This window comes from Ochotona princeps, chromosome 2 (genome assembly GCF_030435755.1).
Source record: "Ochotona princeps isolate mOchPri1 chromosome 2, mOchPri1.hap1, whole genome shotgun sequence".
Lineage (NCBI taxonomy): Eukaryota > Metazoa > Chordata > Mammalia > Lagomorpha > Ochotonidae > Ochotona > Ochotona princeps.
The window spans coordinates 70704380-70728635 of NC_080833.1; the positions used below are offsets into that span (position 1 = coordinate 70704380).

General features: G+C 40.4%; 1 protein-coding gene and 1 long non-coding RNA gene across 7 annotated transcripts in view; one reads left to right on the forward strand and one right to left on the reverse strand.

Annotated features, from left to right (window-relative positions):
* Positions 1-21031, reverse strand: part of TTLL7 (tubulin tyrosine ligase like 7) — a 163594-nt gene extending 142563 nt beyond the window's left edge. For 2 of the 6 annotated variants that reach the window (XR_009244522.1, XM_058658605.1), the window contains exon 1: positions 3366-3566. The gene's annotated coding sequence lies outside the window, so the exon portion shown is untranslated. Of the gene's footprint in view, positions 1-3365; positions 3568-20796; positions 20882-21015 lie in introns of those variants that run through there. The other 4 variants (XM_058658594.1, XR_009244521.1, XM_058658597.1 and 1 more) reach the window with 4 other exon arrangements.
* Positions 4919-5680, forward strand: LOC131478518 (uncharacterized). Its single transcript, XR_009244523.1, has 2 exons — positions 4919-5046; positions 5412-5680. It is a non-coding gene; the product is annotated as an uncharacterized LOC131478518 (long non-coding RNA).
* Positions 21032-24256: the final 3225 nt, after the last annotated feature.

Genomic DNA, 24256 nt, shown 5'->3' on the forward strand with positions numbered 1-24256 from the left:
TATTTCAGCCATTTGGGGAGTGAACTGGAATATGGGAAAATATTTCTTTCTCTCTCTGTCTCCTCTATCTCTCTGTTGTTTCCTTTACATCACCCTACCTTTCAAATAAATAAAATAAGTATTTATTATAAAAAGTAACATACACAGTATGATTAAAACTAGGTATAGAAGAATAGAAAGAAATACATCAAACTATTAACCATGGTTGTCTTCAGTTGGTAAAATTATGATGGCTTTTCCCTTTTATGTTCTTATACTTTCCAAATTGTTCATGATTCTATAATGAGCAGCAGCATTTTAAAAGGCAAATTTTCTTGGAAGAATACTAATTTTACTTGCATAAAATACTTCTCTGGGTTTGCTTGACAACCAATCCTTTTAATAGCTGTGCCCAGGAAATATGCTGTTTTCTGGAAAGAGGATTAGGAGAAAGAAAATGAAGAAAATGAACAAGAGAAACTTGGCCTGCTTAGAAACCTACACTAGGAGAGTGAGACATTGACGCAGCAGTTAAGACACCCGTATCCTGTGTGAGAGTGCCTGGGTTCATGTCCCACCTCCACTTCCAATTTCAGCTTCCTACTAACTACAATGCACAACCTGGGAGGCAGCAGATGACCGCTCAAACATTTTGGTCCTCACCACCCACTGAACTCCAAGTTCCTTGTTTCCACCTAGGTCGGTCTTGCTATGCTGTTGACATTCTGGGAGAAAGCCAGCATATGAAACATCTTGTCCTTGTCCTTTCTTTTCCTCTCTTTCTCTCTCTTTCTCTCTCCTTTCAAATAAAATTTAAAAATACATTAAGAAAGGGAAATTTACATTTTCCTAAGAGTATTAGTTCAGTAACAGGTCTCACTGCCTGATATATAAGGCTCTATCTAAATCATCTGTCACCCTGTTTATTGGTTTACCAGTGCTTCTCAGCCTTGTCTCTGTTCTCTTCCCGTAACGCAAAAGAATGATTTAAGTCACTTCTTCACTTCTTTCCATGAAGACATTCCTGATCCTCTCATCACCCCAGCCTCTACTATTTCTCTTATCCCTTAAGATATTGCTATAACACACTTCGGTTTGTACCATCTTTTTCCAGAATTAAGTCAACTCTAAGTTATTTTTGATAACTATTCATGTGCAAGAAAATACCTACCCAGACAGATTTTCAATTTCTTGAGACCAGGGAGTTGGATAATCTGCAAACAATTAGTGGGCAAACAACCACAGAAACAGAAACAGTAGTTCTAAAGCCAGGAAAACATTATACTCGTACTTTTAGTGACGTCACCTCAATAAAACAGGATGCCTCTGTTTCCAACGCTGCTGCTGGCCACCCAGCAGTAGGACATGCACCTTCCCATTTTCTTTTTTTTTTTTCAAATAGCAGTGATGTTATATTTTTGCTTATTCATTGACACTAAGTTGGCTATTTTTCTTGGGATGAAACAGACAGCACTGAGAAATGCCCCCACTAAGTTTGAGTTCATAGCCAACAGTCACATAAAGAGCAAAAGAAATGATCTCTAGAAATCAAAGACTTATCGTTCTATGCCTTTTATTATCTTGTCAGAGCAACAAACAGAAATGTGTGTCTCAGCTTTACATCCTCATGTAGAGAGTATGCTTTAATCCTCCAACATCAATCATTTAAAAGGAATTCACCACAAATGCCCACTACTTTACAAGCGATGAACTAAGATAAAGATGCTTTTGTCTGCCATCAAACAGGATGCCAGGATATAGAGATAACGAGCTTCTGTATTATAGTAACCTGCCTCCTGAGACAAGAGGTGCACATCCTAAGAGAATATCCATAAATCATAAATGAAAGCAAGTCAAATGACCCATTAAAGGAAAAAAGAACGATCTGGAATCCATTATTCTTGCACAAGGAGCATAGGAGGTCACTATAATTGTTGACTCTGAAGGGCAAGGCGAAAACAAATCATTTCCAGTCCCCACTATACAGAGCTGCATTTTACCACACATGCGCTTGTTTTTATTCTAAATTAGAGTTTGTATCCAGGAGTAAATGTGTCCAGATTCCATCACTTACTGAGTGATCTTGCCACTTCTCTGTATTTGACTTCCTTCCTCTTGTGACTTAGAGTTTTCACCTGCTATACCAAATCACAGAGCTTTGGTGAACCAAGAATATCCCAGCATGAGTTTATGTCTTCTTATCAAGGGGTGTGGTTCAATCCTACAACCCAAGAACTAAATAACTACTCTCATTGTAATCTTTTCCTAAAGTTCTTTTTTAAAAAAAAAAAAAAAGGTGTTTCCAAATTTCTATTATTTACTTTCATAATTGATTTCTCCCATACTTGCACATCTACTGTAAGTAACTGTCAAAAACGGGTTGTATCACTGCTGTTAGATCTTGGCCTATGCAATGTTGTCCAGATATTATGTTTCCCATATACTTTCTAAGATGCGAGGTTTTCCTGTTACTTTTACGTTAAGGGAAATTCCTCATACAATAAGTTCACAGGTGGTTGTGTCGATTTTTTAAGGCTCCTGCTCTAAAAATTAATTCCATATCTAATCACTAACACAGCATGTATACGTACAGCCACGGGCTTGCAGTCCAATGCCTGTCCTGTGACCTTGACAGTGTAATTTAACTTCCCAACTTCTCGCTTTCCACATTTGGTATTGAGTTGCCGTGATGATTTCATGAAATGTTATCCCAGTATATAAAAGTAAGCAAAGCACCGACAGTCTGCAAGTATGATTTCCTATCTCCCTCACATCTTCTTTCTGTGCCAAAACCAATCAAATCCACCCCGAAAACAAGACAAGTTCCATAGGGCATCTTTCACGTAACTCAGAGGAATGCTGCGATGGAAAACGGTTGGTCGCGCAAATCTGACCAAAGCGTGAGAAGCAGAGAGGCTGAGAGGTACTGACAAGAGCCCTGGACTTCACTTGCGTGTGCGTTTTATTAAAAAAAAAAAAAAAAAAAAAAAAAAAAAAAAAAAAAAAAGCCCCTGACACACTTTCAAGAACGCGGCACACACTCATGGAGCTTTGCACCAGTCTGTGGGGACAGGACGGATTTATGGAACAAGCCTACAGAGAGCCGCCCTACCCCCACCCGGACCCCGCCCGCCAGGTTCCCGCACCTGCAACCTAGGAGCTGAGGTGAGAGCCGTGCAACTGCCCTCGCCCCCTCCCCCATCTGTGCCCAGCGCTCGGGGTGCTGCTGGTGCTGAATCACCAGCGCGGACAGCAGCAGCTCCTCCGTCGGTTGCGTCCGCAGGGGGCACTGTCACCTGGGGCTTCCAGAATGTGGGGACGGTGGAAGGAAAAGAGATGGTTGGGGACGGATGGCGACAGGAGGTACTGCGACAGGAGGTACTCACCGGGGGTGAGGGCAACCCGCCCCAGTCCTCGCCTTCCCGCCGCGGGCTGTTCCTCAGCGACTCCCGCGCTCCCCGGCTGGCCTGCGGGCGGCTCCACAGCCCGGGCAACCTGCGCTGGTGGTCTGGCAATGCCCTCCGCCTGCCCACCGCCCGCGGCAGCCACGGCTCAGGGCTCCAGCGCTGGACCCGGAGCAGCTGGAGCAGCTGTCGCTGCCCAAGGAGGTGGCGGCTACCGACGGGCCAGACCATTCGCCCTCCGTGGCCAGGGGTGCGCGACGAGCCGGGAGGCGCGGGCGGAGAGCGCCCAGGGCTGGCGCCGGTTGGGAGGAACCACGGGCGAGGGGGTCTCCTGTGTGCTCCGAGCCAGGAGCGCTCGGGCCCACGTGGCACCCACCGAGCGGCCACTGCTCGTCCTTGTGACCCAATGAAGGCAGTGCTAGGGCTTCTCCGGGCACCCCCTCGTGTTCGTCTTGGTCTGGCCTCGGGAGCCTCCCGAACGCGGCCAACAGAGGACCTAGCAACGGGAGTGCCTGGGCGGGGTCCTTCCCAAGGAGATGCGAGGAGCGGAGCGGCTCGCCAGCGCGCAGCCTGCCACCAGGCTCAGGACCCCCAGGACCCCGGCTCAGGACCCCGGCTTCCGGTGCGTGTCCGAGAGCCAAAGGCCCGAGCGCCTCCACAACTTGGAGAGACATTCTCAGACCTGTTACCTCAGCATCCTTGGGAAGCAAAGAATATGCAACAGTATCCTAGGCCGACTTGAAAGTTTACAATAAAAGCAGATGGCGCAGAACCCGGAAGGCGCTTATGGATAGGAGAGGACAGACAGTTGAAAACCTGAGTATAGGAGTAGGCTGTAGGAAACTCTTTCAACACACAGGTTTGTCCAAGATTATGGAAGAAATTCAAGGATATTTGAGATTCGACTTTTGAAATTAGTGTCTTGGGAGGTGACCGCATCCTTTAGATAAAATGAAATTTCGAGAGCTGGGGGAGGGGGGTGGCCTCGCTTATGATATTTCTCACACTGTCATGGCTCTTATCCCTGGAACTACCAATCCTACACACGTTCACTTCACATGGTGAAGGTCAAGACTGGCGTATAGTTTTCCTTATAATAAAAAAGACGGAACAAAAAATCGCTTATAAAATACAGTTAAAGGGAAATAAAGCGGCTCTTCGAATTTGTTCCAAATGTGAAGAAATTGAACAATTTATTCATTTTCTCTGGATTATAGTTTGTTCTCTATTGAGTAAGCCAACGTGAATTGAACACCGCCTGTGGACCAGTGACTGAGAGGATTACCAACAACAACATCCCCTTATTTATTCTAATTAAAAACCGTTGCAGTTCCTATTTGATGGAGAAGCTGGGTTCGGAGCTTGTTGCGCTAGGGTATTCCTCCACAGATTACAAGTGGTAGGGCAGTTGATGCTTCCTGTAGTCTGACCAGTACTACCTCACCAGAAAGCCTCTGAGAAAGGTGCATATCCAGTCTATGTGTCTATGATTGGCACTAGAACGTGAGTTAAACCTGCCCTTGTGAAAACTACAATTCACAATGGAGAGAGGGGATTCTTAAGTACCTAAGCTAGACATTATCCTTAAATAGGAATTGGAATCAGGAAGAAGAGACTGGGTTTCCCTAACTTGGACCATCTTTGTCAGAACTACAAGTGAACAGTGAGTATTTATTCCAGTCGTCAAGACACCTGTGCCCCACAACAAATTGCCTAGGGACCACTTCCTGACTCCACCTTTTGTGGCTCTGGTTCCTGATTCCACCTTTCTGCTATAGACCCTGGAGATGGCAGGTGATGGCTCGACTAACTAGGTTCCTGCCACACTCATGGGAAATCTGGCTTGGATCCCTGGCTGTGAAATCACCTGGTCCTGATTTCTGTGTTTGGAAGTGATCCATGGATAATCATCATATTCTCTCTCTCTCTCTCTCTCTCTCTCTCTCTCTCTCTCTCTCTCTCTCTCTCTTCCTCTCTCTCCCTCCCTCTTTCTGTTTACTCCCCACCCCGCATACCCACTGGGACCAGAACTGTGACACCACTGGTTAAGCTGCTGCCTGGGACCTCATCATCTGTATGAGCTCACATTCAGATACCAGATTCTCAGCTTTAATCAAGCTCTGATTTACCTGGCAGAGCAAGGAATGATGGCTGAAGACCCCAGGAACCTACTCTCCAAGTGGGAGACCCAGGTGGAGTTTCAGAGTCCTGGCCTCAGCCCGGCCTATCCCTGACGATTATGGCCATGTTGGGATGTTGGGAGTAAAGCAACTGATGAAAGAAAGAAAATCTCTCAATCTCTCTCCTTTCTCTTTCTTTTCCTCCCCCCTCCCCTTTCAGAGTTTATTTGGAACTCTGATTTTCAAATAAACAAACAGCTTAAATTGCATTATACCTAGCCAAATGTCATACTGGTGGCAGAAAAATCAGCTAATAGCTGACCGGAATGCTAGGCCTGGTTAATGCCAAATCTGATATGTGTTAATCATGTTAACCATACCAGTGTGCCAGCATAATCACCTACCTATTTTATTTTGATTATTTCTTCTTCTTCTTCTTCTTCTTCTTATTATTATTATTATTTTGCTAAAGCTATGTGCCATCAGGGTGGCGGGTCCAGCAGCACCTGGGTTGTGCAGCCCAGGACACCAATGGCACCAGGGAAAGCCCACTGGCCACCAAGCAGCATGCTTGAGGGGGCTTGTTGTGTGTGTGATTGCAGGGGATCTGGGGAATGGCACAGGAGCGGGCATGCGGGGACATAAGCTCTTACATCTGGGATTAGTGGTCTGACCATAGAGAGCATATGGCAGAACTGGGCCATCTCAGTGGAAAAAACAGAGCTGAATGGCAGGCCCAGATGCACATAGAGGACATGGCAGCCCATTGGGGTTACCATGGCAGAGCAGGAGCGCAAAACCAATTGGACAACTACCCCAATCAGCAATGGCAGCAAAAATCTGGGAAAATAGAGACTCTAGGTTTGACTATGTCAGCCAATGGACAATGGCACGATTTCCCCATCCTTGGATTGGCGAGATTGACAACATTTCAGAACTATTAAAATCACTTATGCAGAACCCTCAAAACATGCTCCACATCAGGGACCCTGGATTGATATCAGGTGGCCATTCCCTATCCGTGGGTACTGAGGTGATTGGGAAGCTGGATGTGGCTTCTCCACTTGTTTCCCCTTTCTCCAGAAACAGGAAGAAGAAAAAAAATTTGAAAACAATGATCTCACCCATTTTCCCCTAGCCCTCAATCCTTCCCACCTTGGTCAACTTTGTCAACATCAACAAAAATAAAAATAGGGCCCCGGTGCAGTATCCTAGCAGTTAAAGTCTTTGTCTTGAAAGTGCTGGAATCCATAATGGCATCTGTTCCTATCCCAGCAGCACCACTTCCCATCCAGTTCCCTGCTTGTGGCCTGGGAAAGCAGTTGAGGACGGCCCAAAGCCTTGGGGCCTACCCTCCTGGCTCCTGACTCCTGCCTTTGGATCAGGGCAGCTCTGACCGTTGCAGCCACCTGGAGAGTGAATCAATACAGAAGATCTTCCTCTCTCCTCCTTTTTCTATATATCTGTCTTTCCAATAAAAATAATCTTTTAAAAAATAATTAAAAATTTAAAACAGACTATTGTTAAACCTTATTTAGACACTGATGTTAAGGTGAATTCATTCATACAAACTAGTATGAGCTAGGGCATTCAAATGGTATTTTTAAGTAATATCAATAAAAAGAGAACATACATAATGTCTTGGATAAATCTTCAATGTGAGTCACACAATATTGATGTTTGATCTTTAAATTTTGTATTTGTTGCTTTATGCATTTTATTTGGAAGGCAGACACATGGAGATCAGCAGGAGGTCTGTCCACAATTTCACACCCAAAATGCCTGTGATAGCTAACAGTAGGTCAGGCCAAGTCAGGAATCAGGAAATTAATCTGGGTCTTCCCTCTTACACAACAGGAACTCAGTTACTTGAGCCATCACCTCCTGCCTCCCTGTGTGTACATTACCAAAACCAGTAAGCCTGGCTAGAACTTGAACCCAGGCTCTACTATAGGGAGGAAGTCATCCCAACCATCATCTTAGCCTGCCCCTTGATTCAGGAATATTTGTAAAGTTCCTATTATGAATTAACATGTATTCAGGCATGTACTATGTATTCGAAGGTACTTCTGCTGAGGAAAGTTTTTCATAATGTCATTCTTGTTTGTTGTTAGCTAGTACCTACAGTATTTGAGATAAGTACTATCATCATGTGAAATAAGAATTAACTCGTCCTGATTTTAAAGTAGCCAAGAATTACAATGATTAACTATTTGAGAAATGCTAGAAAGAGCCATTGGAATGTTTCAAACTTAAAAGAAACATATGACATTAATTTCTGCACATTTTTGCTATTTGTGTCTACAAGGAAAATAAGGTGTACATTGAATGTTCCCCGGCAATAGAAAATCCATTTCATATTTATTTTTTAAGGTTTATTTGTTTTTATTGGAAAGTCAGATTTGCAGAGAGGAGAGACAGAGAGGAAGATTTTTCCGACTGATGATTCATTCCCCAAGAGGCTGCAATGGCCAGAGCTGAACTGATCCAAGCTCAAGAGTCAGGAGCCAAGAGCCTCTTCTGGGTCATCCACGGGGGTGCAGGGTCCCAAGCCTTTGGGCCATCCTTGACTGCTTTCCCAGGCCACAAGCAGGGAGCTGGATGGGAAGTGGGGCCACTGGGATGCAAACTGGCGCCCATATGCAAGACAAGGACTTTAACCACTATGCTACTGTGCTGGGCCCCATTTCCTATTTACTTTTAAAATTTATTTCCACCTCCATTCATACAATAAATTGCTTCAAAAACAGGATTTAAATAAGTCTTCTCAATTGGAACATTGGATATCATATTCTAGATTTTTGTTCTTAGAAATGAGACCCTGAAATAAGCAGAATTCCTTGCAGCAAAAACTTGGTTAGTGACTCCTAAAATTCTTGCTACAGATACTGACACTATGAACACTTTGGTAAGATTCTGGAATCTACAGTCTTATGAGGCTACATAAATGATTCTAATGCACAATCAAGTTTTCCCAGATTACATAGGACAAGAAGAAGATGGGACTCACCAAAAACATCCAGTCGTTTAATCCTTCCATTTGATGAGAACTAAATGGGCTACTGGTATTTAAAATCTAGTATACATACATTTTATGCAAAATAGTATCTACTAAAGTATTAAGTATCATTTTTCAAGGCTGTTTGATCATCCTTGACAACTCTTGAAAAAGCTCCAATTACCGTGACATGTAAATACTTGAAACTTAAAACCCTCTTCTGTAATCACATTGGTAAGGTTTTTTCTTTTCCTTTCTAATGTAATCAGTACATAGCTTGGTTTTCTGGTGTTGAGCCACCCTCACATTATTCTCATAAACTTGAGTTTCTCTTTGTACGTTGTCATTTTGATTCATCCCTCTACTGTATTCTCCAACATATAATTTAAACATTTTGAGAAAACTGACCTGTACCTTTAATAATTTTTGCAGTACTTCCCGGGTTTTGATATTTGAGCGAGTCTTACCTCACATTATATCATTTAAACTATCTGTTAAAAGTTCAGTTGTTAATTCGTCCACCAGCAGCTGTTCTCAGTAGTATGTCATTAATCATTTATCCAGTCTCCTCTATAATGATGGATCAATTCAGATTTTTTACTGTATGTCAATTGCAAAAAATAAGTTTTTCTAAGAAAGCATATATTTCCTTAGACCTAATGTATTGCCAAAGTCACCTTTAATATTTGCATAGAATTTTTTGAATCTCAACTTTCATATAATCTTGTCTAATTTTACTTCATTCCTTTTTCCTTAGCAAGCTCACTTAGGGTGTGTCTTCTTTATTAGTTCTTTTGTTTTTGTTGTCTTTGAATATGTGAAGTAATTAAATCTTTTATTTCCACCTTTTAGTTTCCATTATTAAGGGCAACACATTTTCCTCTGAGTCAATTCTACTGTGATTTGGTATTTTTTTTTCCTTGTCAAATTTTATTTATTTAACATGTTAGGTACTTTTCTTTCCTTTTTTTAAATTTTTTTTTTTTGTTTCCACACTAATATCATCATTTTTCCCCCTGTATCTGGCGTCAGGGAAGAAACAAAGGGAGAAGCCCCACCCAGCCTCCCAACCATCCCATGTCCCCAATGTAGAGCATGCGCTAAGAGTCCTGCTCAAGCAGTTTCGATAGTTCAACAATTCCAAATTGCTGCCAATCTCGCCCTTCCAATCATGATGAAATCTCTTCAGAATCCACTGGCTGACATAGTCTCTTCATGGTTGGGGTTCTGAGATCAGCAGTTCAGTTGGAGGGATCTCCAAAGAAATTTCATCTGAGATGATCCCAGACTTGATTCTTGTGTGTGCTTGCCAGAACAGGATCCCTGCACAGTCCGTCATCCCAATCAGCTTATGCATATGGTGGTGGTTGCAATTGCTGGGTCAGTTCTGTTTCCAGTCCTGTCTTCCACCTGAGCCAATGGGTGTTGCAGTCCAGCCCAATCCTGCCCACTTCCTACCCGGCCTCCCTCAAACCAGTGGGAGCTGCAGCCTAGTTGGGGGAACTCCCCATAAACCCCACCAGGCTTGCCCCCTACCCTGCTTCCCATGCTTTCCACTATGAATCACAGACTTGTTCAGTCTGTCCCACATCCCATTTAGCTCTCATACATGTCAATGGGCATTGAAACCTAGTTCAACCTAACCTGCCCTACTATCCAGCCCATACACATACTGGTGGGTGCTGTTCTATCTAGCCACTCCTGCCCCAGTGCTGGTTTTCATGCTCTCCAGTGGGAGTGGAAACCCAAGAGGGAGGTGCTCACTAGTTTCCTACTAGGTCACTCCCATTCCCAGATTATGCATTCTCCAGGTGGTTCTAGAGTTTAACTTGACAGAATTAGCCCCCAGTACCCACTTCTTCCAGCTGATGCTATGGCTAAGCCCAACCAACTCTCACCCACTCTAATTTTTGCTTGCACCAGTGGGAACAGTCAGCCCAGCCTGGCTTTTCCCTGATCTAGCTCACAGGTGTTGTATCCCTGCCTGGTCTGGTCTGCCCCCATCCCAGTTCATGCTCTCCAGTGGGAGTGGCTATCCAGCAGGGAAGCCCTCCACATTCCCCCTACTGGATTTGCCCCTTCTATCCCTGGTTCTCACATGTGCTGTTTAGGTGCTGCAGCCACATCTGGTACAGCTCACCTCACCTTGGCATTCCGTAATGGTATGTGTTGTGACCAAACCTGGCCTGACCCACACTCTGTTCTGGTGCTCGGATTCGCCAGCTGGTGATGTGAAGTGGTTCAGCCTGGTCTGTCCCCAACTTATTCCAAATGTATACCGATGGGTATCTTTCTCTGGTCTGGTCTGGATTGCTCCCTATCGTGGTTCTTGCGTTCACCTGCAGGGACTGATGACTTGGTATTTTAAAAGTGTTTAGCTTTCCAAAATTTCTAGATATTTCCATATTTTCTTTGATTTGATGTTTTTAAAAGACTCTTCCCATGTATATCTTAATATCCAATGTATTTTATTGAACTAGGTAAGAGAATGAAACGTGTAAGTTGTCTTCTTCTTTGAATTTGTTCATATTATTTCCCTTAGTACTCTTGTACTACTTACAAGAGGATATTTCATAAGTTCTTAAGGAGTGTCTATTTGACACAATGGTGAAGACTGTTTGGGAATTCTACATCCCATTTCAGAGTACTTGTGTTTGAGTACTGGCTCTGCTTCTAATCCAGCTTCCTATTAATGCACATGCTGAGAGGCCCATGATGATGGTTCAAGTAGAAGAGGTTCTACCACCTCCCAGCAAGGCAGATTGAGTTCTGCTCTCAGCTTTGGCACGACCCAGCCCTGGCTTTTGAATACACCAGTGAATGAGAGAACTAACTCTCTCTCCTTCTCTCTCTCTCTCTCTCTCTGTCTCCTTATCTCATTGCCTTTCAAATAAATAAAAAAATATATATTTTAAAAATTCATGCAACTGGAATTAAAATACTTATTTTATTCCAAAAGTTTGAATGCCATGCACATAAGTAGTCTGAAAAATATGAACATTGAATAATATGAAAAACTATGTGTAAATTTCCAGGTTTTTTGGCCAAAATAAACTTATAATTCCATTTTGCACAAAATTTTTTAAGTACCCCCACATATGTCATTTCCCATCCAAGAAGTAAAGCGTTTTGCTTTCACGGGTTACAATCTGAATATTTGGGCTCTCCAACATTCATATGTTAAAACCTAGTCATGAATGGGATGGTATGTAGAGACAGAGCCTTTGGAATGTAGGTCATGAGGGTGGTGCCCTCGCTCATGACTGGTGTTAGTGCCTTGCTCTTTCACCCGTGGAAGGTCACGTTAAGAAGACACTATGAGCCAGAAAGAATGCATTCAGTGAACACTGAATCTATCAAAATCTTGATCTTGAACTTTCAAATTTATGTTTCTGACTTGGATCGGACCTGGTCAATTTTCCTGTAACAAAATACCTAATAAGTTTTCTTTTAGGATGAATTGTAAACAACATTTTGTCTTGGTATTTCTTTGGTTGTTGTCCTATTCTTAAAATAATATGTGAATACTACTTAACTCTTGTTTCTAGCTTGTATTGCTCGTTTGTAGATAAGTTTTTTCTTACTGCTTAGAAACTTAGGGCATTTTCCCATATATCTTTAGCATTCAAGAATTTTATCAGACTTAGATCTTAAACTAGGGAAATTTTCTTCTGGCTATTTTAAGTGATTGCCTTGCCTTTGTTTTGGTTTTGTTTTGTTTTGTTTTTTCGTTTCACTGCATGTGAAATTCCAAACATACTAAGCCTATTAGATATGGCTTTATTTTCTTTTGAGATTCACTTCCTTTGACCTTATACATAAATTGTTTCTTAGGCCTTAATGTTTCAACCTCATAAGGCAGTTTTCAATAGGGACTATCATTTTCAATTATTTTCCTAAATTTTTGTTGGAGAAGCTATAGTTTCAAATTCAGAAATTGCTTCTCTGAAACCGTAATTCAAAACATCACTGTCTCCTTCAAAAGCTGTTTAACCAGTAATATATTTGTTCTGATTATCATTATTGTCTAAAGTAGTGGTTATTTTAGATCAGCTCATTGGAGTTCAGGTGCTAAAAGACAGGACTATTACAGACATTGAAAGATGAGAGGTGGACCCTGTGGCTTAGAGCAGAAGGCTGCCACATGCTCCTGAAGGTCCCTACTCTCAGATCTCACACTCCTACAGCCTGAGAAACAGGTAGATCCAGACTTTCCACATGATTCTTTCTTGGTCTTGTCAGGATTAGGAGATAGGAGCCAATACTTTCTGTCCAAAGATATCCACATCACTAGCCAGTCAGCATTTCTCAGGAGTTACTCTTAGTTCTCAGTGGTTCCTTGATGATGTCCTTTACTCAAAATGTGGGAAAGTTTGAGCTGATTTCCATCTCCCAAAATCTCAACATTGCCCAAGTATTCTCACTTCTACTCAGCTTCTCATGGCGACATTGGTCTCCTGAAAAGCAGAAATCTCAGAACAGAAGATAAATGGAGAAGCAACTGTGCTTGTGTCAGAACATCTGACCAGAATGTCTTATGCCTAAATGTACTTTTTATAATTCAGATTTAACTTTTACCTGAGTCTTCCATTCCATCAGAAAATAAAGAGTTGGTCTCAGTCAACTTGAGATATTGAATTGGATCAAGATTTTAGTGTCTTTACATGATGCTTGCGATGTTGGGATGAGACAAATGGGCATCAGTTCTGAAATCTGAGTCATCTGTTCATTTTGTTACCTGCATGGAGCCAGACTGTCTGTGTCAGTTATATTATGGTATGATCTAACCCTATCTTATGTCATAAAAAGGATAGCATAAAGGACAATGAGGCTGGAGTTCTTGGCTGTCTGTGTTGCCCATACTTGAAGGTCAGTTGGGACTTGTCTGGAAGATTCATGTTTACCAAGGGAATACCTGTGTGAGACACTAAGGAGTTTAATGGTTTGAAGAGCATTCGTCCTAAAGGAGCAAAAAGCCTGCAGCACACATCTGGTTTTATGCCAGTTAAGAAGAGGAAATTCAAGTATATTTTGATATTGTCTGCTTACATTGCTCCAGCCAAGTGCCCAGGTTTCTCTTGGTAATGGGGGCTCAGCAAAACTAAAATGTTTTACTAGCAACACAACCAGACATGGAAAGCACAAGGCAGTAATTTCAGCAAATTCCAGGGCAAGTAATACATATTTTTCATTGACTTTGGGATTCTTGTAGCTCCTTTGCCTAAGTTCATCCAGGCCCTTTTTAAAGTAAGTAACATCTTGGAAGTAACAATGCCAACAAAGTTGTATAAAAATTTCTTGAATGGCAGTAGCAGTTAGAGTTACTGGACTCTCAAGTAGAAAGGAATGATGCACAAGAGTATCAAATGCCCAAGTTGAATATACCAGCTCTATTCATCTCCTTGAAATAATTGAAGAACTTGCTAAATGGAACCAAAATATCTCAGATATCTTACCTGTTATCTCAGAAGTCTTATCTTTTATCTCAGAGAAGATCCAAGATTGACTATTTGCAGTCACTGTGTGTCTATCTTTACTCCCAGCTGCTCAAGTTTTAGGGAGCACACTTCTATAATAAAAATACAATTGAGGGCCCAATGTGGTAGCCTAGCAGCTAAAGTCCTTGCCTTGCATATGCCAGGATCCCATATGGGTGCTGGTTCTAACCTCAGTGGCCCCGCTTCCCATCCAGCCCCCTACCTGGACCTGGGAAAGCAGTTGAGGACGGCCCAAAGCCTTGTCACCCTGTGCCTGCGTGGGAGACCTGGAAGAAGCTCCTGGCTCCTGGCTCTGGATTAGCCCAGCTCTGGCCATTGTGACTGCTTAGGGAGTGAATCATCGTATGAAAGATCTTCCTCTCTGTTTTTCCTCTCTGTATATCTGACTTTCCAATAAAAATAAAACAAATGTTTTTAAAAAATGCAATTGAGAGGAAAACTGAGCCATATTGACTGGTCTAAGGTCTAAACAAGTTTATCTGTTTCAGACCAACAATGTAATCCTTTTTTAGCTGAGAGGCAAAACAATTCAAAGTAAATCATCACCAAACATATTAAAGGAAAAGCTCTCAAATTTTTATTCTATTACTTATAGGAATAGGTGTTTATAATAAACTTGAAGCACCTCAGGCAGAGAATAGTTTTTCTCTTTGCATGGCTTCCATGTTAGAGTGATATGACTTATTCAGTGCGACCCCTATGTCTTCATTGTCAGGAACGAGACATAAGATTGTCTGTTCCTCCAAATAATAATTGTTTCTAATAATTGTAATTTGCAAATGGTACTATTTTAAGCGTGAGACTAAAATTTCTGATTGGTAATTGTAGGAAGTCCATGTTTTAACAAGAGAAATGCAGTGGATCAAATTTCTCCCCAGGAAAAATATTGTAAGCACACTCAGAGACTACAAGTTTGCCTGATAATTGTGGCAAAGCTTTAATAATATTAATTACTTCATTGAAGTCAAATAAACACAATACACTATGCAAAGCACTTGGTTTAACTTGTATAAGCCTGCCATATTACATTTTTCTTAACAAGGAAACTAGAGTTTTCACTGTAATTATAAGATCTTCCCAAGATACAAAGTTAGAAATTGGCAGAGTGGAATCCAAAACAGAATTTGCCTAAATTCAGCTCTTTGTGATTTCTGAGGGCCTATCCACTCTTACTTATTCAAATTCCTCATTAAGTAAAACAAGCTAAAATGGTCCGGTCACATTTGGTGACTCAAATATCCTAAAGAACATTTTAACACCAGATGGATTTCTTGAAAAAGCCATTGATTTGTCAAGAAAATAATATAACACTAAACTTTATTACTTTTTGGCCAACTCTAGATTCTTAGAACAGCAATTTCCACAAAACATGAACCCTTGACTAATAGGAAACATCCAAGCAGATTTAATTTTGCAATGTCTTTGATTTTGCTCTTTTGCTTTGAGTTATTGCCAATATTAATACATCCCATAATATTCTCAAGACAAAGAGAAAATTTTTTGAAATTATAAAGAAGAAAAATCATGTGTTTTTAGACTATGCAGAGCATTCATCTTCCAGATGCTTTTTTTCTTTAAGTATTATCCACATGATGAATTTATATTTTCTATGAGTAAAATCATGATCCTTGATATTTTTCTCTGCTCTTTTCCTGTTTATTGCCAAAATTCATATTTTGTATGTTCACTATCACCTAGAAATTCAAGAATAAAACAAAACTGGTGAGCATTAGGCCTAGAAGGCAGTTAAGACTCACGTATCTTACACTGGAGTTCCTACTTGGAAGTCCAAACTCCACCTTTCTCATCCAGCTTACTGCTATTTCGGAACTTGTAAGTCAGTAAGTGATGGATCAAGTAGTTAGAACCTGTGAAAGCTGGGATTGAGTTCCTGGATCCCAGATTTCTTCTGTCCCAGCCATTGTGGGCATTCGGGCAGTGAGCCAGCACACTGAAGATTGGTTTATCTATCTATCATCTTTTTCTCTCTGTCTCTAAAATAAAATAAATGTTGAATAAATATAGGTTAAAACATATTGAAATTAGTATATATCAACAGCATCTTCAGACATACAATGATGTCTTTTATTTCTTACCTAAGCAGAATCCTACCTACTGACTAATATAGCACATATTTTAATGCATTTCCTGTTTCCATCACTGACGGCAGTAGTGTTTTTTTAAGACCACGGGACAAGCATGAGGACTAACCTGGCCATGCAGAAAGTCTCTCCTGGATTTACATCTTGAGGATCCAGAACAGCTAGAGTTGATTCCTCCAGTAGTTTCCTTGAATAAGACAGTTAAGTAGCCCCTGTTACCTGGCCCCTTAAAATTACCCTGGTTCTTGTCCTATTCAATTAGCTCCCCAACATTAACATGATATATTTTTTTCTTAAGTTAGCCAGAATTTATTTCTATTACTTAGAATTGAAGAATACAAGATTTCAGGTTCTCTCTCTGTGTGCATGTGTTTAGCAAGAATTATCATTTTAAATCTTAAAAGACCAGAGCTTGTTAACGTAAGGAAACACAAAATGCCTTGAGCATTTAGAAAAGTAAGATCACAAGACAGCTAACTAATCTGAATTCCAGAGATTTAGTCAGCTCCCTGACATCAACGTATCTTTTTTTTCTTAAGTTAGCCAGCATTTATTTCTATTACTTAGAATTGAAGAATACGAGATTTTGGTTTATGTATATGTATATGTGTGTGTGTGTGAATATATATATATATATATATATATATATATATATATATAGACAAAGAGAGAGAGAGAGAGAGAGAGAATAAGGATTATCATTTTAAATCTTAAAAGAACAAAGATGGTTAACGTAAGGAACCACAACATGCCTTGAGCATTTAGAACAGTAGAATCACAAGGCAGCTGAGTAATCTGAATTCCAGAGATGAGCAAAGGTCCTCAAGGACAGGGCACACAAGTCTTTTGGGAGAAACCAATGGCCTCCATACAAGTAAACAATAACAACAAAATAAGGTAAAATGATGTTTTAATGTCAGTTGGGATAAGCTAACATCACAGAAGTAAGACTTTGGACATCTTAATAAGAGACTGCACTAACTTTTTTTTTAGTTGACCATCACAGGCTGCTCACAGTAAGATTGAACAGCTGAGGGAGCTCCTAACTGGCACAGAGGTGAACGAAACCCTTGGTGATCGACAGGAGATATGCACAAAGTCCCATTCTGCTTCCTTCTCTCTTGTGAAGAAGCATCTGAAACCACAGGGAAATGAGCAGCAATCTGCTTTCTTACAAGCGACATGTAAAGACTCTGTGCATGAAGATAAACCATCATTTTCTTGGACAGAGGAAAGAAAATCATGAATCCAATACCTTACACATGAACCCATCAGAAGGCTGCTAGCATTGGGGATGAGAGGAAAGCAGAATAGTACAAAAGAGCAATGCAGATACAAAGCAGTCTCCTTGTCAATAAGAGGATACATAGAAATGTTCAGAAAGCTCTCCCTCCAAGACCTCACTGTACAGAGTCTGAATGAGAATGAGACTGGAACAGAGAGCATTCCACCATTGCATACAGAGAGTGTGCGGAATATGTAGGGTAGATTTTGAAGCCTTCATTGCCTTCAGAGTAATAAAAGTTACAATTTATTCTACTTTGATTGACCCAAATCTACACTACAGGTCTGATATGGTATTACTTTCCAGGCATAATTATTTTTATCTCTACTCTTGTAGACATAATGGCTAGCATTCAATCAAAGTCACAAGACTAAAAGCAAAAGAAATAACCTACTATTGGGATACAAAACTGTTAAGAGAGCCAAATTGAGACATGATCCAATGTTGGAGCTATCAGGTGGAATATTTAAAATAATTAATATAGTAAAAGATGAAATATAAAAAAGAAAAGAGCATATGAGAACCAAGGAGACATTTCAGCACAGAAATAGATCAAGGGCTTTCCACAATTTTTTCAAATTTTTGTTATTTACAGGAAAGACAGAGTGACAGAAAGGGAAACAGAAAATCAGATCTTCTACCTACTGGTTTATTCCCCAAATGGCCACAATAGCTGCAGTTGGGCCATGCTGACACCAGGAGCCACAAATCCTATGCCGAATTCCCATGTAGGTAGCAGCAGGGGCCCAGGCTCCTAGATCATTCAGTCTCCACTGTTTTCCCAGGCAAATTAGCAGCAAGTCATTAGGAAGCATTTATTTCCAGGACTAAAACCAATGTTCTGATGTAGGAGGCCAATAGCACAGGTGGCGGCTCAACCTGCTGTACCTAATGCTGGCCTCAGGATCTCAACTGTGAGCTCTGACTGAAGGACCAGTTAACGATTTGAAATAAACTTCAAAGGTCCTAATTTTCACTAGAAAGAAATGGGATTGTGAACTGGACTGGAGAGAGAGTTCAGGTGGGATTCTTCCCAATTGGAAGTAAGCAATTGCATTGAATTGTAGAAGCCTGTGAGAGGAGAAAACAAGTTTAGGGAGATGGAAGATAAATCACCGTTACCATTTTACACGTTAAATTTCAGGACATTTATTAGACACCCAACTGGAACTACCAAATAGGAAGTTGAATTATGAGTCCATACTTTTGGAGACACGATTGGGTTGGAAAAACAAAAATTAAAATTTAAAATGTGCACATGGGGGCCAGCACAGTAGCCTTTGTGGCTAAATCCTTAATGCTCACCTTGCAACCACTGGGACCCAAACTGGGCACTGGTTCTAATCCTGGTTTCTCCACTTCTCATTCACCTCCCTACCTGTGGACTGGGAAAGCAGTCAAGGACGGCCCAAAGCCTTGGGACTTTGTATCCGTGTGGGAGACCCCAAAGAAACTCTTGGCTCCTGGCTTTGGATTGCCTCAGCACCTGCCATTATGGCTGCTTGGAGAGTGAACCATCAGATGGAAGATTTTTTTTTTCTCTGTATCTGCCTCTCTTTGCATATCTGCCTTTCCAATAAAAATAAATCTTTAAAAATGTGCAGATGGATTTACAGCTATGGATTTACCTGAGAGTTCTAAAGGAGAGTATACATAGTGCAAACACAAGGAATAAGCATAAAGCTATTCTAAGCTGGGAGGTTGAGGAAAGAGGACTCACCAAAGGAGATTAATTCACTTTTTCAGATTCATGAGTTTTATGAGTGGTGGTAATATAATGATCAACTGACAGGTGTCACTGAAACATATTTGGTCATGTTAAAGACCTAGTTCAAAAAAAAAAAAATGAACCAGTGCTGGTGCTGCAGCATATTAGGCTAAGCCTCTACCTGCAATACCAGCATTGCACAAAGGCAATGGCTTGGGAAAGCAACAAAGGATGGCTCAAGTCCTTCGGCTCCTATGCCCATGTGGCTAACCCAGAAGAAGCACCTGGGTCCTGGTTTTGGGTCATCTCAGCTTTGGTCATTGTGGTCACTGAGGGAGTAAACCAGAGGATGGAAGATGTGGCTAGCTGGCTGGCTCTCTGTCTCTGTAACTTTGCCTCTCAAATAAACAAATCCTTTTTTAAGCAAATAAATAAAGAAACACTAGGGACCTGTGTAATGGCCTAGTGTCTAAAGTGCTTGCCTTGCATGTGCTAGGATCCCACAAGGGCACCGGTTTTTCTCCTGCCTACTACACTTCCCTTCCAGCTCTCTGCTTGTAGCCTGGGAAAACAGTTGAGGACAACCCAAGGTCTTGGGACTCTGCACCTGTGTAGGAGAACTGGAAGAAGCTCCTGGTTCCTTGCTTTGGATTGGCTCAGCTTTAGTCATTGTGGCCCCTTGGGAAGTAAACCAACATATGAAAGATCCGTCTCTCCTTCTCTCCATAAATCTGACTTTCCAATGAAAACAAATCTTTTATTAAAAAAAAAAAAGAAAACCATTTCTGTGTCTGCTTGTCTTACAAGATCTGATTGAAACAATCCCTATTAATTGATTGAAAATATTCTGGATTTCTTCAGTTAACTACATAGAAGGTGTTCTTACTCCAACAGCACCGAAAAAAAGGAGGAGGAGGAGGAAAGAATAGAAAAGAAAAAAAAGGAAAAAATAAACACATGAGCCTGGCTCAGAAAAGACAATAATCCTGAAATTCTAATAATTTCTTAAGGTTTGCCTGGCTTCTTACTATGGGAAATAAATGATAGGTTGACATTTAAAGATTGCTGTAGGGAGGCAGGGAGTGTTAACTAGAAGAATTAAAATTCTATTTTCATTGTGTTTAGTGTAATTAAAGACCTTGGTCTATAAAGTTTCAGCAAAGAGAAGTTTTCTCATTTTTTCACTTATCTCTAGAATCATTCTGTTATCAGTTAAGTCGAATTGTCTTTCAAAATTCATGCAGCTGTTAGAGCTCTGATGTCTGAATGCTAACAGTTGATAGATTACCGGTGGAGGCCTAGTCTTACTGAGGGCATCTGTGAGGTAGGTCCAGGAGAAATCTTTGGGTCAACATGGTGCGTCCTTGACAGTGGTTCTTGCAAGAGAGCTCACTATTATTTTAGTTCAGGTTTGGCCCAGTTCTCACTCTGTTTTCCTGACTCACGATGTGATCATACTCTGACTACCACGGTCATTCGCCACAGAAGCCAGACTATGGAGCCGTTCAATCCTGAAATATAATTTCCAAACCATAAATTGAAATAAACCATCTCTTCTCCAAGGAAATTCTTCATTGGTATTCTAGTTAAGGTAATGAAAAGTAGAGCAAGGCAGGAGGCAGTGGTGGGAAAAAACCCTATTCCTACAAAGCTGTATCATGGAAAAAATTAGTAATGATAAAAAGAGAACCTTTTTATTTACTTTTAAAATGATTCAGATCTTGTTCCAGTCAAGTGTGCTTTTCAGCTTTCTGACAGTTCTGAGCAGCCACTACATTTTTGCCCTCCTATGTATATTTCAAATTAATTCAGGTCAGACTTATCGACTTGCTTCTCTGATAATATTTTACTAAAGCTGTTATTGGGGAGATTAATAATAGTTTTCTTCAGGTAGATAGACATAGAGAGCTTTTACACATACCTCTTGGGAGATGAGATTAGAAGCAGTGTGTACATTTGTCTTCATGGGGGAGTTCTTTGTGATGACAGTACCCTTACAACATTCTACCCTTTATGTGTTCACATCCTAGCATCATCAGCAGGAGTATTTGGACCCATGGTAGCAACAGACGGTGTCCCGAGTCCCTAGGATACTTGGTTCCCATGTTTTGGCGACAGTCTGGTGTATCCTTTCAGGGCTCTGCTTATCTCTTCGAATTCAGAGTTATTGAAGTATGTGGCACATTTCTATAGATGAGGAGTCCCCTGAGTATCTTTGAAATATCAGTAAAATATGCTGGTTTTGGGGTGGTTTTGAGTGAAAGACCTTATAAAGTGACAAATTATAAATATCCATGTTGATAATCACATCAGGGAAAGGTGTGGAATGTCGCTGCTTGGAACATCCAAATCCCTGTCTCAATACCAGTTGGGATTCTGCTACTCTGCTTCTGAGCCAACTCTGCTGATCTTCCTGGGAAGCAGTGGATGAAAATTCAAGTCCCTGCCACCATGCCACCCTGGTAATAGTTCCTAACTCTAGTTTCAGCTTGGCTTCACCCTTGCTGGGGCAACCATTGTGCAGAGTGAACCAGCTGATGGAAGAGATATTTGTCTTTCTCCGCGCTTCTGCTTCTCAAACCTTTTTGAAAAACAATATCATTTAGAAATTCAGAAAGAGATTAGCTCAAACTAGCCAAGGAATATATCCATGATTCACGTGGGTTCTGCTGTGAAAACAGGAAAAACTTCTTCTTTTTTTTTTTTTTTTGCATTTCTTCTGTTTTATTCTGAAAGAACACCAGACTCAGAGTCTAGCAAACCTAAGAGAGGCTTATCAGTGATTCCATCAAGCCATATCTATACTTTTGACCCTGAGGAAAACAGTTTATTCAGACTAACTCAACCTTCCTATCATATTTATGTCGCATGTTTTTATTTTCCTAATGGAATTATAAACGAAAACAGGAAAAATTTCTAACTATGTTGTTGTTTATTAACTATTTTTGTAATGAAATTAAATGTATTATTAATTGCAAAGCAGAACTGTGTTCTATTCAACTAAATGTTCTCTGTTACATACTTGGATTTCTGTTGGAAGAATACTATCTCAAATATCTTCAAAAAATTGAAAACATCTGTGTTGTAATTACCTACTCCTTTTTAAATGAAGAGGTTAATACACAGAAATTATAATTATCGACAGTTTCTAGTTATTTCCAAATCCAGAGTTGGAACTATGATTGTCTAACCAATTTGGCATTTTGAATATTGAAACTTGGTTATGGAGTAGATCATCACACCTATCAAACGGATTCATAGACTGCGGCAAAGACATCATTATCATATCATGTCATATATGATTATATCATACCAGATTATGCTGTTGCGTGAGAATCAAATAATTGTAGGTGATGATACTATTAAGAGTAAGAAAGCCTAGGGCCAAGGAGGCAGGATTGCCATGAAGAAGGGATGGGGACACAGGGGTAGAAACCTGACTCTCTGTCTGTCTCTCTCTCTCTTAAGATTTTGTTTTCATTTCTATAGTGTAGTATTTAGTGTTTCTTAATTTTCTTACATAACTGCTTTTTCTATTTTTTAAATCTACCATAAATTTAGACATCTCTATAAAATCACTCACCACTCCACATCCTAGATATACATATAGATATAGAAACAGCCACTAAGGATAGTGTCAATTTAAAATTTGTATCCCCTGCATTTAATATATATTACACTTAATATACAATTTAACATATATTAAAAGTATATATTATCATATATATACCAGATACTGTACCAATTACAGGATATGCATTATCACAATCCTAGAAGTGAGTTACTATTATCATTTGCATTTTATTTATGAACAAATATGAATTTGTGGTGATTATAAAGCTTGTCAAGATGGCACAAGAAAAGAGAATCAGAGTTTGGGTTGAAATTCAGATCTCTCTGCTTTCAATGAGCACATAGCAAGCCCCTAATAAAGACTTACGGTTTGTGTCAAAATGCAAATTTCTTAAAACTCTAAAGTCATTAGTATAACAGAAATTGCTTCATTATTTCTTAAATAAAATGATGTAAGCATTTTGTTTATAGCAGTATTTGTAATACAGAAAATATAGAATGAGACAATTTGTCCATCATCAAATGGGTAAAGAAATTATGGTATATATATACATAATGGAATACTATTCAGCGTTAAAAAAAAATGAAACGTTATTTGCAGCAAAATGGATGGAACTGGAAGACATCATGTTGAATGAAACAAGTCAGACACACAAAACAAATGTTATATGTTCTTCTTGTCTGGAAGCTAAACAAAACAAGCCACATTTAATCTGGAAACAGAATGTTGATGATCAGTAGCTAAGAAGGGTGGCAATGCCAAAAGCAGTTTGGGTAAAATTACACAGAATTGATGCCTGTGCTGTGGGACAACATGTGAAGTCAATAAATGTGATGCCAACATCCCATATGGACTCCAGGTAAGAACCAGGTGCTGCACTTACCATCCAGCTCCTTGCCATCCACTTGTGAAAACTTAGATAAGGCTCCTGGTTTTGACCTGGCCCAGCCTTGACTGCTATGACCAACTGGGGAGTGAACCAGATTGGGAGGTGGTACATCTCTCTGCGTCTCTCTTTCACTCTCCTTATAATTCTGTTTTTAAGTAAATCATTTTCAAAAATAAGGTAAGCTGAGCGTAGTTCATTAATTGTGACAAGTAAACTAATGTGCGATGTTAAGAAACAAGGCTAGGAGAACTCTTCATATTACTGTTTCACAAGTTTTGTCTTGTAAATTTAGAACTATTCTGAAATAAAATGTTTTTTAAAAGTTAAAAAAATAACCAAAGAACTGATAATTCTTTGGTGATTGTTGTTTTTGAACAAGCAGAGATCCCCAGCACAAACGTTGACTGTTCTCCATCAGGTCCTGCTGGTTCCTGTCTCATGACTTTCTTCTGCCACTTCTGATCTCTGCTCCACTTTCTCAACGCTACTGGCTGTAACTGTCATCATCTTGTTGCCAACTTTGTTGTCTCTGCCTCTTGTAGTTTAAGCCAGACACCCTTTTAAACATACTTACTTTTTCTAAGGTTCATTTTTAAAATTAATAATATTGACTTGTAAGGACTATTTCTCTTTTTTCCTCTGCCCCTTCTTCTTCCTTCTTTTTCAGTGTGTGTGTGTGTGTGTGTGTGTGTGTGTGTG